The following is a 13,395-nucleotide window of genomic DNA, read 5'->3' as shown; positions in this document are numbered from 1 at the left end:
TAATACTGAGTTATATAGCTCCAATCCAAAGGAAGTCACTCTTAAAGCACACGATAAGATTTCTTTTGGAGACAAGGTCACTCTACTGTCTCCACCTTGCAATCCTCTTGCCTCAGTCTCCCAAGGGCTGGCACGGCAGGTATGTGCCATCACTCTTAGCTCTACAAAGGTTTTGTATACATCGTTGGCAAAAGATAAAAAAAATCCAAAAAACAAAAACAAACCATCAAAAACCAGACAGGAGCGACTGGTCAAAATTTTAAGATAGGGTTAGGAGTTCAAACCCAGTTTTCTCCTAACTGGAGGTGCTAAAGGCAAAGCAAGCAAACAAAAACAAATACAACCCAGACTGTTAAGATCTGGTGGTTTTAGGAAAATCAGAATCCAAAGCAGATAGAACTTCAACAAAACTTGATGTGGGCTCAAATGATGTTGCTAAGTTGGGCTTTTAAAAGGATTTTAAATAGAGGCACTTAAATGACTGTAAGGACTCCTTTCCATGTCCCTATGCAAGAGAGTTTATGAGAAGAAGCCCACGCTTCATAAGGTCTATCTCGAGGGACCAACTGGACTAACATTCCCAAGACAGCACTCCTAACCGTGACACCCAGTCTCGTACTCTGAGACCCAGCCAGCTTCTGTGGCTCACACTCTGCAGTCACAACAGGCAGACAAAAAAGTAGATGCAGGGTCTGCATCAATCTAGCAGACCCATCTGAAGCTGGGGCAGACCCATCTGAAGCTGGAGTGGTAATGGTGTAAGAGGGGCACTGCCTTCATAACAATGGATGATTAAACCACCAATGTTATGCCACCACGTGTTCCTCTCAGATCTGTAAGCCCTAAGTGAATTTCAAAAAATGCATGAGATACATTGACTGCCACAAATCCAAAGATCGACTACTGCACATCTGAAAGTGGTTAGGACAGATTTAAGGTGTTTGAATAGAATTCAAGAGCTCAGGAGTGCTTTATAACCAGAGGTATCCCGAGTACAAGGATGCGGGGGGGGGGGGGGGGGCTGTCAACACAGGTCTTCCGGAGGACCGAACGACCGATTTCGGTCGGTTACTGATTGAACTGGCCAGAATGCTTGCTCTCCTCATCAGCCTGCAGCATTTCTGCATGGCTCATTAGCTCCTTCACTCTCACCAACACCCATTTTAAAACGAGAAAACTGGGGTTGAGGGAAGGTAGGGTACCTCACGGCAAATCATATCAAGTTCCGTGGGGGACCCAAACAGGAACCATCGCCTTTACTCTAAACTTACATCACTCTGAGAAACGTCCTTGGTGATTTTGCAACAACAGAAGAGAAAAAACTCTTAACACGCGAATGAATTCTAGCTTTTTAACAACACCTATCATTTCTACAAACAGATCAGCAGAGAAGAGACAATAAAAACAGCCTCTTCAGGGCCAACTCGACACGGAAGAGCCTTGCAATCTCCAAAATGCTATTTCTTTTCTTTTCTTTTCTTTTCTTTTCTTTTCTTTTCTTTTCTTTTCTTTTCTTTTCTTTTCTTTTCTTTTTTCTTTTCTTTTCTCTTCTCTTCTCTTCTTTCCTTTCCTTTCATTTCCTTTCCTTCTTTCTATCTATCTTTTTTTTTTTTTTTGAGGCTGAGTTTCAAATAATGTTTTGTACATAAAAAGCTAACTTTATTTTTTTAAAAAGATGATTTAGTTTTGCTCATTTTCTGGGCCTTCAGGGTCAATTTTAAAACAAAGGACACAGGGTCCTTAGTTTTCCTGATTGGAGTGATTAACCCATTTGTATAGAAAATGGACAGATCCCTTACAACGAAAATTCCTTCTAAAATGAAGACGATCTGGTTTTCCCACATTCCTTTCCTATCTCTCTGCGCCTTCAGTTTGGCCTGAGGTTCTCATCCTCAACAACAAGTTGTTACTTGTGGAGCAAACTTCAGCTGGGTGGAAGCTCACCCAGGGAGACCAAAATAGGAGGCAACAAGGCAGCTTGGATTTACCTTCCCTGGTGAAGGTCGCACCGTCCCGGTTCAAAGAGAATGCGGGGAAGAAAAAAGAAAAAAAGTCCGGAATATAACACGGACGCTCGGTTTGGCAGGGTGTCGCAGGGTCCTAGGTGCCCAGCCACCTGTCCTTTGCCCATTAATGAAAGCAGCCCGCGCCGACCGAAAGCGTTCCTGTGCACGGCCAGATTCCTGGGCCGGAGGTGATCACCTCCAGACAAAATTATTTCAATTCAACAACCGTTTAACTGCACAGAGCTGCAGAAAAGAAGGGGGGCAGGAGTCCCAAGTCTTCGCGGCGGGAGTTCCAGCCTGGCTAATCCCAATCCGCAGCGGGAGAGCTCACCTGCTATGGAGCCTGCGGTGTCCAGTCTGCAGCCCGCACGTGGACAGCTGCGTCCCCAGAGGCCGCCTTGGGCGAGCAGGGGTCTCGCGGGACCGCACCAGGGTACAGCGGGTCGAGTGACGTTGCGGGGACCTCGCGACAGCCAGTAGAGCTTCTGGAGTCCGCCGCCCAGCGCCCAAAGCGCGGTCCGCGTCTCGGGGCCACAGCGTGGCGGCGCAGGCTAGCGCAGAGGGCAGGTGGAGGCACGTCCAGCCCAGCCTGCTAGGTCTTGCTCTCGCTCCGAGTAGGAGAAGGCTGCAGATACAATAAGGGTTGAAGGGAGCCGCAGGGCTGCTCCAGATGGGAGCCAAGCAGCCTGGAACACACTCCCCCCCTCCCGCCTCCACTTTTATATGGCTTTTCCTGGACGCCGCCAACGTTCTGGGTACCCTGAAGCCCTCCGGTACTGGCCCAGGACCCAAGGCCCAGCAGTTTTCTCTGCCTCTTAGGTAAATTCGTCACTGATACCCGGGGCCAGGGAGAATCCCTGCCTGTCTGCAACTGTCTATCTATGCAGAGTTCTGGAGCAAGCCTGACCAGACAGGTGGCATGCACAGAGGCGATTCACCTCTGAGTAAAAGGGTGATGTCAGTCCTCCAAAAAAGGTGAGGCCTGGCAGGAGGAAGCCCCCTCTGATCAGACTGAGCTCCAAGCCAAAGGCTGGACCACTCCTAGAGTGGCTCACCGCAGGCAGTCATCTGTTATTTTCCTGTTAGATTCTCCAGACAGCTGCCCGCCCAGGAAGTGTGGGAGACTTTGGGTAATTCCCCCCCTCCCCCTGTACAGCGTACATTAGGATGAATGCTTACTGTGCCAGGCCTGGGGCAGGGCCCTGGGGATACAGTGGTTAAGAAAACAATAGTTCTTTAACTGGAAGTAAGTAGAAGGCTGGGTGGCAGCCGCTCCTTGGGAAACTTTATGCATCATGCTGCATCATTGGTACTCAGTATGTGTACCAATGAGGTGACTCTGCCGTTAACTTCTTAAATCGAAAATATCCCGAAATTTATAGTTAAATCTTTGTTGTTGTTGTTGTTATTCGAACATCACAACATTTAGGAACTGCTTTGGCTTACAAGTATTTTACATTTGAATTAAAAGTTCGGTGGTACAGAGCTTCCAGGACACACACCATCCTACATTCTAGCCCCAATCCCTAAATAAATAGATAGCACTTGAACTTTATCAACAAATGCAGGGTTTTAAGGGCAGAGGGCTAGGTTCCGTGGCAGAGCACCTGTCCCTGAGTTCCTTCCTCGGCATGCGCAGAAGAAATTTTACTAATAAAATCATTAAGAATTTAGGGGAAATACTGGCCAGTTTTATGTCAGTTTGACAGCAAGCTAGAGTCATCGGAGCGACGTTAATGAGATTGCCTCTGTAAGATCTGGCTGTAGGCAAACCTGTAGAGCATTTCCTTAAGTAATGATTGATGTGGGACACCCCAGGCCGTTGTGTGTGGGACCACCCCTGGGCTAGAAGTCCCGGGTTCTACAAGAAGTCAGGATGAGCCTCACTCCTTAAGGTTTCTGCCCGAGAGTGGGGGTGGGGTGATAGGATGGAGTGTTGGGGTAGTGGCCAGGTGAGGTGCTGGGAGGTAGTGTAGTGTTCCTGACCTGACTTCCTCGGATTATGAACTTAGATATGGAAGTTTAAGCAAAATAACCCCTTTCCTCCCCGACTTGCTTTTGATAATGGTGTTTCATCACAGCAACAGTAGCCCTAACTAAAACAGAGGAAGTTTCTTAGTACAGTTAGCCATAGGGATGGGGCTGTCACCTGACTCTGCTTTTCCCAGGTCAATATGCTTAGACTTTGGGCAGCCGGCATTCCTTTACTGACCTGCTTTCTGAGAACTCTGCTCCTGGACAATCAGAACTGAGTCTGTACAGGTTCAAGGTCTGCAGTGTGACCTTAGAAGATTAATGGCTCTTTTACTACCTGTGCAGGCTTTCCATCCCACTGAAAATTGCAATAAACCTATACTAAAGAAAATTGTATTAAAGAATCCCTTTGGATTGCACTAAAGAGTTCAGCAACGTTTAGGTGTCCTCCTTGCTGTTATTTAAAAAAATGTATACAGATGCTCCTCGACTCAGATAGGATTACATCTCCAAAAGCTCATTGTAAGTTGACAGAATCTTGAAGTAGAAATGAATTTAATACACACTCTTCAAATATGGTTGGTAGCAAGGTTTACCAGAGAATCGTGTTTTTTTCCCCCCACCTCATGATAGGGTGGCTGGCAGGCTGCTGTCCCCAGCAACAAGGGAATATGTTCCAGCCCCCAATCTTAAAGCAGTGCTTGTTGCATCTGAACCTTGAGTTTTCAACCATGATTACAAAAACAAAACAAAAACAAAAACCAGCCACCATTCTCAGAAGGGTTTTGCAGTTATTGCAGTTCATTTAAATGGAATATAATAGATGTATTATTCTGTGTCTGTCTTGTTTGGTTAAATATATTTGTGATTTTTCTTCTATAATATGTATCCTAGACTTGTGATATAAAATTTTACTTATCACTTGGTTATTTTAAGTTTTCTGAAATGGGTAGAGATCATGAGTACAAGATGGATTAGAAAGTGTATTCTAGACTTTAACATTTCTCACCCTTCCACACACCCATGTACACATACACACACCCACATATACACAAACATACCTATGCCCACGTACACACATCCACACACCCATCCTCATGTACACACACACACATCCTTTATAACCCCCACCCACCCACCTACACACATATACACACCTACCCTCTTTTTCTCTTTAAAGCACAACAGAATCAATACTGAGTCTTTTATTTATTTAATTAATGCATATTAATCAGCGGTGAACTTAATCTGCCTATTTATTTCCTTAGTCACTGTGTTAGCTAGATGTGGACCTAGACAAGGTAACACAAAAGGAAAACACACAGTGACTTATCTTCAAATTTTACGTGTAGTGTGGAGGAGTAGGAACTAGAGAGGTCTAATTCTGCCAGGTGTATACAGTGGAGGCGTGGCTCGAGAATTGGCTTCAGAAAGGAGATGAATCATTTCCTTACTGGTCTTCAACAACTTCACCATGTGTGTAATGTGTTCTGGTCATAGCTACTTCTCCTATTACCGTCTCAACTTCTATCAGACCTCCCCCCCTTCTTCCTAGCAAGCTACTCTACTATTTTCATCTATTCTCTCTCTGTCTCTTCTCTCTCTCTCTCTCTCTCTCTCTCTCTTTCTCTCTCTCTCTCTCCCTCCTCCTCTTTCCTCTCCCCTCCTCCTCCCTCCCTCTTTCTCTCTCCCTCTCCCTCCCTCTCCCTGGTGACATGCTGAGTTTAACCAGGGTTGCTTGTGTGCACACAATCACAGCTGCTGTGAGTTCATGAGCTGCATGGCTATGCCATATGCAGAAGATGGCGTTTTATAGCATTTTTCTGCACAACCCAGTCTTACATTTTTTTATACCCTTTCTGCTGTTTCCTGATACCTGGAGCAGGGCGGGACATAGATGTACCTCCCAGGGCTCATCAATCAAATGATTCACATCATGTTTATTTTTATTTAAAAAAATTTTATTAGACATTTTCTTGATTTACATTTCAAATGCTATCTCTAAAGCCCCCTATACCCATCCCCCACCCTCCTCCCTAACTCACCCACTCCCGATTCCTGGCCCTGGCATTCACCTGTATTGGGGCATATAATCTTCGCAAGACCAAGGGCCTCTCCTCCCAGTGATGGCCGATTAGGCCAACCTTCTGCTACATATGCAGCTAGAGACACGAGCTCAGGGGGTACTGGTTAGTTTATATTGTTGTTCCTCCTATAGGGTTGCAGACACCATTAGCTCCTTGGGTACTTTCTCTAGCTCCTTCATTAGGGGCCCTGTGTTCCATCCAATATATGACTGTGAGCATCCACTTCTGTATTTGCCAGGCACTGGCATAGCCTCACCAGAGACAGCTATATCAGGGTCCTGTCAGCAGAATCTTTCTGGCATATGCAATAGTGTCTGGGTTTGGGGGTTGTAAATGGGATGGATCCCTGGGTGGGGCAGTCTCTGGATGGTCCTTCCTTCTGTCTCAGCTCTGACCTTTGTCTCTGTAACTCCTTCCATGGGTATTTTGTTCCCCATTCTAAGAAGGAGCAAAGTGTTCACACTTTGGTCTTCCTTCTTCTTGAGTTTCATGTGTTTTGCAAATTGTATTTTGGATATTCTAAGTTTCTGGGCTAATATCCTCTTATCAATAAGTGTATATCATGTGTGTTCTTTTGTGATTGGGTTACCTCACTCAGGATGATATCCTCCAGATCTATCCTTTTGCCTAAGAATTTCATGAATTCATTGTTTTTAATTGCTGAGTAGTACTCCACTGTGTAAATGTACCACATTTTCTGTATCCATTCCTGAAACTTATAGAGGAGAAAGTGGGGAAAAGCCTCGAAGATATGGGCACAGGGGAAAAATTCCTGAACAGAACACCAATGGCTTGTGCTGTAAGACTGAGAATCTACAAATGGGACCTCATAAAATTGCAAGCTTCTGTAAGGCAAAAGACACTGCCAATAAGACAAAAAGGCCACCAACAGATTAGGAAAGGATTTTTATCAATCCTAAATCAGATAAGGGACTAATATCCAATATATATAAAGAACTCAAGAAGATGGACTCCAGAAAATCAAATAACCCTATTAAAAATGGGGTACAGAGCTAAACAAAGAATTCTCAATTGAGGAACATTGAATGCCTGAGAAGCACCTGAAAAAAATGTTCAGCATCCTTAATCATCAGGGAAATGCAAATCAAAACAACCCTGAGATTCTACCTCACACCAGTCAGAATTGCTAAGATCAAAAATTCAGGTGACAGCAGATGCTGGCAAGGATGTGGAGAAAGAGGAACACTCCTCCATTGTTGGTGGGATTGCAAGCTGGTACAACCACTCTGGAAATCAGTCTGGCGGTTCCTCAGAAAATTGGACATAGTACTACTGGAGGATCCTGCAATACCGCTCCTGGGCATATAGCCAGAAGATGTCCCAACCGGTAAGAAGGACACATGTTCCACTATGTTCATAGCAGCCTTATTTATAATAGCCAGAAGATGGAAAGAACCCAGATTCACATCATTTTTACTCAATATGAGTTTCTGCAAACAGAAGCATCTTTGACCAAGGCTGAGAACAGCACTCATTTATGGGTATAAGCAGAAATATTTAGAAAGCAGCTTGACAACAAGCTTATTTAGCAAAATAGCCATGGTGTGCTCCTTCAGAGGTTTGCTAGGATCAGGCTGACTGTATCAGACATGAGTTCCATCTTGTGCAGCAGACTTCAAATCTAATCAGTAAGTGGATGGTTACTCCCCTAACTTTCATGCCACTCCTGTGCCAGTGTGTGCATCTTGCCTGGCTTCCTGCTACTGTACCTTGCAGAGTCTACAGCTAGACAAGACTGTTGGTGACTGTCCTTCCCCACCAAAGTCTGTGTTGCGCCTTCCAGGACTAGCCAGAGAGAAAGGAGTTTCTAGGTTGCTTCCCACTTGACATCTTGGTTTTGCAACCAAAGTGTGTGGTGTTTTCAGAAATGGGATTCTACCATGTAGTCTCTGGTGGGTAGCCAAGAACAACAATAGATTGTATCACTTTGGTGACTTCCTATTCTCAGAAGTCCATCATCAACAATCCACCCGGAAGCATTTACAGGGGAACCTCTCACTTGGCACTGAGATTTTCATTTAATAGCCTGTGGCTTCTGGAGTATCATCTAGCCATGAATGGTACTCAAAAGAGGTGGTGATTTTTGAGATAGAACTTTAAGCTTCAGATAAGATCTTGATTTCTTTTTTTTATTAATCTTTCAACTTCATTGCTTGCTACTGACAAATTCAAGTATTTTATATGTATTTGGAAATTTGCCCATTTCTTCCTGTTTCACAATTGATTGCAGTTTAGGTTTCCTATATCTGTTCAATAGGTTTTTAGATCTGTTCTAAGGGTTCTTTTTTTTTTTTAGGTTTATTTATTTTGTGTATATGAATACACTGTATCTGTCTTCAGACATACCAGAAGAAGGCATTGGGTCCCATTACAGATGGTTGTGAGCCACCATGTGATTGTTGGGAATTGAACTCAGGACCTCTGGAAGAGCAGACAGTGCTCTTAACCACCGAGTCATCTCTCCAGCTCCAGATGAGCTCTTGATAGGTTTTGAAGAAAGTTTTGCTCTCTCTCTCTCTCTCTTTCTCTGAGGGGTGGGGGATCAAACTCAGGTTCTCAGGTTTGTGTGGCCAGCACCATCTCAGTTGTGCAAAGTTTTTATTAGCCTGCTATGTCTTCCACTTCCCTAGCTGCGCCCTGAAGTTAAGCTGCACACTGATTGTGACGGATAGATGGAGAAAGCTGCTCGAGGAGAAAAAGCGGTGGTGTCCATGTCCTGTCATTCCTGGATGATGGCTTTATTTGTTAAGATGAATAGCCTCTTACCCAGTACAAGTTCCTACATCAAGATTTTAGCTTAAACATGCAAAAATGTCTGGCAACTAAGTAAGAAATGCTGCATATACATAAGATTTTATTTTCACAGAGTTCTGGGGATGTACACAAAGGCAGTGGGTTCAGCTGTACAGAAAGAAACTTCATTCTTTGTAAAAACTTTTTTTTTTTTTAAATCACTGGAGTCCTTTCCACCATTGGAATGGCCAACACTTTTTATGCTCACTACGCTGCCCTTGCCGTAGTGGAAAGAGCATGTCTCATGCATCCCTGGATGCACCCCTGGATGAAGGTAAGGGGATAACAAGGCATTCCACAAATGCTGTGCTGCAGCCGCTCACAGAAGCGTGGCTGCCATTCTTCCTGTCTCTCAGGACCGCCTCTTACTCCCTTTTGCACTGTATCTGTCTTAGTCAGAATATACAGTGATAATTAAGTTTTCTCTCTACCCTTGACTATAAATTTTCCTTCCCTGGAGATAATAGTTACCTAGTTCTCTAGAAACTTCTTAAAGCAAATGACAGGATCCTTATACCTTCTGCTTTTCTCCCTTTAGAATATCTTGTTGACTGTAGTAAATGGCAGATAATTCCAGGGCTGCCTCCCATTTTTGAGAAATCTGATCTAGTATTTGTGGAAATTCCCTTGATTCTGTCACAGTCTAGAAGTTAGAACTCAAATCACCTAATTGCTCATGAAGCTATGCTCCAGGCTGACTTAACGCCTTGTCATTCAGCTGCACACAAACAGGTAAGACTTCTGATTTGAAAGAGAGTAAGGTGAGAAGGTAGGATATGCTGGGGTTTTCAGCCCTCCTGATGGTGGCACAGGGACTAACTTGGTGGTAGTTGTGCAGTGCCTGCAGTGATGACTGGTGCCAGCAGGGGGCACACTGAAGCCGAGGTCAGATGCAACGGTGTCTTCCTCCAGTCAGTCCTAAAGCATGACAAGGTGGATACCTAGTTCCACCCCTTGCTTGCTGTACTCAAAGATGCTGCATTTAATGCTTAATTATTTTTCTGTTCAAATAGCCCTGGTGGATTCTGTTATTTGTACCTGATACAGAATGTGGCACTTAGAAATAAGGCTAGTGGTAGGCAGAGCTTCATATAAGGGGAGGTGGGACAAATATTTCAGACTGGAAAGTGATGACTCCTATTATGCTCTTGCTCAAACCATATATATATATATATATATATATATATATATATATATATACACACACACCTACAAGACTCAATATGAGTTGACAATGGCAATGGACATCTATATCTATGTCTATGTCTATATCTATATATGTTTGTGTGTATTTTTTATGGGTATAAATATAAAATATTTGTATGAGTATGGTGTTACTTACTATATCATAGGCAGTTTGCTATACTCCTCCGAAAAATGATTCCTCCAGCTCCCAGCTATCATTAACTTCCAGTAGCCCCTCAGCTAGAAGTATGACTTCATGTGCCCCTCTCCCATCCATGATGGAACATTGACCAGCTCTCGAGCCTGTACAGGGCTTGTGTAGTGAACCAGAGCATTATAAATTCATCACTGAAGTGGCTGTGCCAGTGGCAGAAGACAGCATTTCATAGTGTTTCTCCCTCTGCTCTTCCATTCTTTTGACACCCTCTTCTATGATGTTCCCTGAGTCTTGGGTTGGGGGTTGATATGGTTCTCTCTTCAAGGGCTCAATGCTCAACCGTTACTTACTCTTATCTCTTTGTCAGTTATGAATCCCTGCAATTAACTGCTACCCACCGAAGAAGGGAGTTTGGTTGACCAAGGCTGAGAGTAGCACTGATTGATGAATAAAAACATAGACATTTAGGAAGTAGCTCAACAGTGTGTTCAGTTAGCAAAGCAATAGTGGTAGGTTCCTCCTAGGCCAGTGATCCCAGAACCGTGGTTTTTTTGATCATGTTTACAGCACCAGAAATAGATTGCCTCCTGGGAGTGAACTTCAAATTCAACCTGCGATTTGTACCCTTGTAACTTCCCAGCTTCTTTTGTATCAGTGGGCACATTGTGCCTGGTATGTGGAGTCCATCATGGGTAAGACTGTTGAGGACTCTTCCCAACCAGTGACCTGCATAGTGCATTCCAACAGTATAAAAGTTAGCCATCAGGAGGAGATTTCTAGCTTGGCTTTTCTATGTCTGAGAAGCAAAGTGTACGATGTCCTTAGCAATACGGTCAGTCTCTGTAGTTCTGGTAGGTAACCCATAGGAATGGGAGTAGCTGCATTATTTTGAGGACCTCTGGAACCCCCTGATCAGTAACACATAGGGAGATGTCCCACATCCACCACAGTGATTTTTAATAAATAACACATGGTGTCTAGGAGCAGCGTTGTTCATCCATACAAGGTCCTCAATCCAAAATCATTAAAATATTTTAAATTAGCTTATATGATTTTGGATTTATATATATTCTTCGTTTGGTTAACCATTATCTTTTCTCCTCCTCCATCCACACAACTGATTTAAACCATTCTACCCTCACTATTCCCTCTACTCTCTCTCTCTCTCTCTCTCTTCACTTTGTCTTCATTTAACCCTTTAGCCCCCAGTATTTCTCCCCCCTTTCTATATCATGTGTGTTGTGCTATCTCTAGCCTCCTTAGGAGCCCTACTTCACCGTGAGTCCTTTCTAACTTCCTGACACTCCAAATTAGACACATAAATTTCAATACTCAAAGCTAGGATCTGCGTAAGAAAGACCACGTGGTCTGGTTTTTCTGGGCCAGGTTACCTCACACTTAGTGTAATGTTTTCCAGTTATGTCTATTTTTTTCTGTGAATTTCACTTTTTTTTTTACAGCTGAATAATATTCTATTACAAACAGGTACATATTTTCATCATCTGTTATTTATTAATAGGCATCTAGGCAGATTTCCTTTTTCTAGTTAGTGTGGCTAGAGTAGTGGCATATGTGATATTTGAGATGCATATTGCAAGCTGAGAGAGGCGGTAACATTAGGGAACATGGTAAGTGGCATTTAGAATGTTGGTTCACGTTGATTACTTCTTGCCTGTAGCAGCAGAAATTGGTGTTTTAGCTACTTTTTTTTTATGGTTGTGATAAAAACATGACCAATTTACAGAAGAAAGAGTTGACTTGGCCTTAAGCTTCCAGAGGCCTAGCATCCATGAATGCAGAGTGAAGGCATGGTGGCAGGAACAGGACTCTGAGGATTCAGACCTTGACCTGTAAGTAAGACAGGTCAAGGTCTTTTCTTTCTTTCTTTCTTTCTTTCTTTCTTTCTTTCTTTCTTTCTTTCTTTCTTTCTTTCTTTCTTTCTTCTTTTCTTTTTTTTTTGGAGGCTCTTTCTTCAGATACCATTTTGAACCCATTTCTGTGGCTCCCAAAGATGCCAAGAGTACCTCTCTGGCATCAGTGTTCTGAGAAGAATGTGCTTCCTCCCATTGGATGAGGCAGGTGGCCCAGTTCCTTGGTACAAATTGCTGATGGCACAGCTGCTTCTGGTGCTTGGCCGCTGAGGATGCTCTGGGTCACTGGGCAGCTTTTAGCACAGCCAGCATTTGGGGAGAATGTTTTATGCCTCAGGCACAGTGCCTAGCTGTCATGAACCCTCATACTCCAAGAAAGCATCATTATGCAAATGAGGATATTCAAGCTTAAGAAACATAAGCAGCTCACCCGGGGTTACCTGGTCACTAAGGAGTAAATTCATGATTTGAGCTTACACTTATTTAAGTTACAAATCTCCCAGCACTCACACGGTCCGCATCCACAAGCTACACTACCTGTGCAGATTTCTGGCAGTCTGAGACTTGTTGCTGGGAAGGCTCTGCTGCTGACAGAGTTGCTTCTGGAAATCACTGAGGGGCACTTCATGGCCTCTCCCTTTGTTTAGATTGTCCTTTCCATGTTCTCTACCTTTCAGGCCTTTCATCATGTCTAATCTGCCACCCCTCTCTGTTAAGATTTAGTTCTGTGAACCAACACCCTGAGCAACAACAGGAAGGAGACCCTTTAACTGTTCCAAGGCTGATGTTTGATTATGTGGAACTGGACTGCACATTACAGAACTCAGATTGTTTTCAAAGAGCAGCTGCTTCTGGTACACTTTGCATGACATAATGAAGCCTATATGCCTCACAAAAGCCCCTCTCACTTTCATCCATGGTCAGAAAAGTATGCTCTTTCTCCCTAGACCCACAGGATAGAAGGGTAAATAATAAAAATATTTTTTCTTATTATGGAACATCAGTCTTGCTTGTCTAACATGTTGCTTAATGTGACTGTCAAGCTTTGCATTGTTGGATATCCAAATTTATTTAATTCATTGACTCTACTATTTTGGATAATTTTTATTTTCCTTCAATGTAGTTCTGTGCTAAATTTTTGTGTATGTGCTTAAGGACTTCCACATGATGAATCCACACACCTAGATTATATCAAAGATTATATGCTAAAGGGTTTTTGTATCATTACCAAAGTTCTCAGTCAAAAGATTGTTCACATGATCTCTCCAGTACGGTGTCAGAGCTCCAAAAATATTATTGCT

At 43.5% G+C, this 13,395-nt stretch overlaps 1 protein-coding gene and 1 pseudogene across 2 annotated transcripts in view; both read right to left on the bottom strand.

Annotated features, from left to right (window-relative positions):
• The window catches only part of Fermt1 (FERM domain containing kindlin 1), a 47,034-nt gene extending 44,002 nt beyond the window's left edge, over positions 1 to 3,032 (bottom strand). The window contains exon 1 of one of the 2 annotated variants that reach the window (XM_085833902.1): positions 2,338 to 3,032. The gene's annotated coding sequence lies outside the window, so the exon portion shown is untranslated. The remainder of the gene's footprint in view (positions 1 to 2,337) is intronic. The other variant, XM_021150110.3, reaches the window with a different exon arrangement.
• The window catches only part of LOC110307109 (ubiquitin-ribosomal protein eS31 fusion protein-like), a 45,228-nt pseudogene continuing 32,901 nt past the window's right edge, over positions 1,069 to 13,395 (bottom strand).

This window comes from Mus caroli, unplaced genomic scaffold (genome assembly GCF_978045245.1).
Source record: "Mus caroli unplaced genomic scaffold, Mus_caroli_1 scaffold_2, whole genome shotgun sequence".
NCBI classification, from domain to species: Eukaryota; Metazoa; Chordata; class Mammalia; order Rodentia; family Muridae; genus Mus; species Mus caroli.
This window is presented reverse-complemented; position numbering and strand designations above follow the sequence as displayed.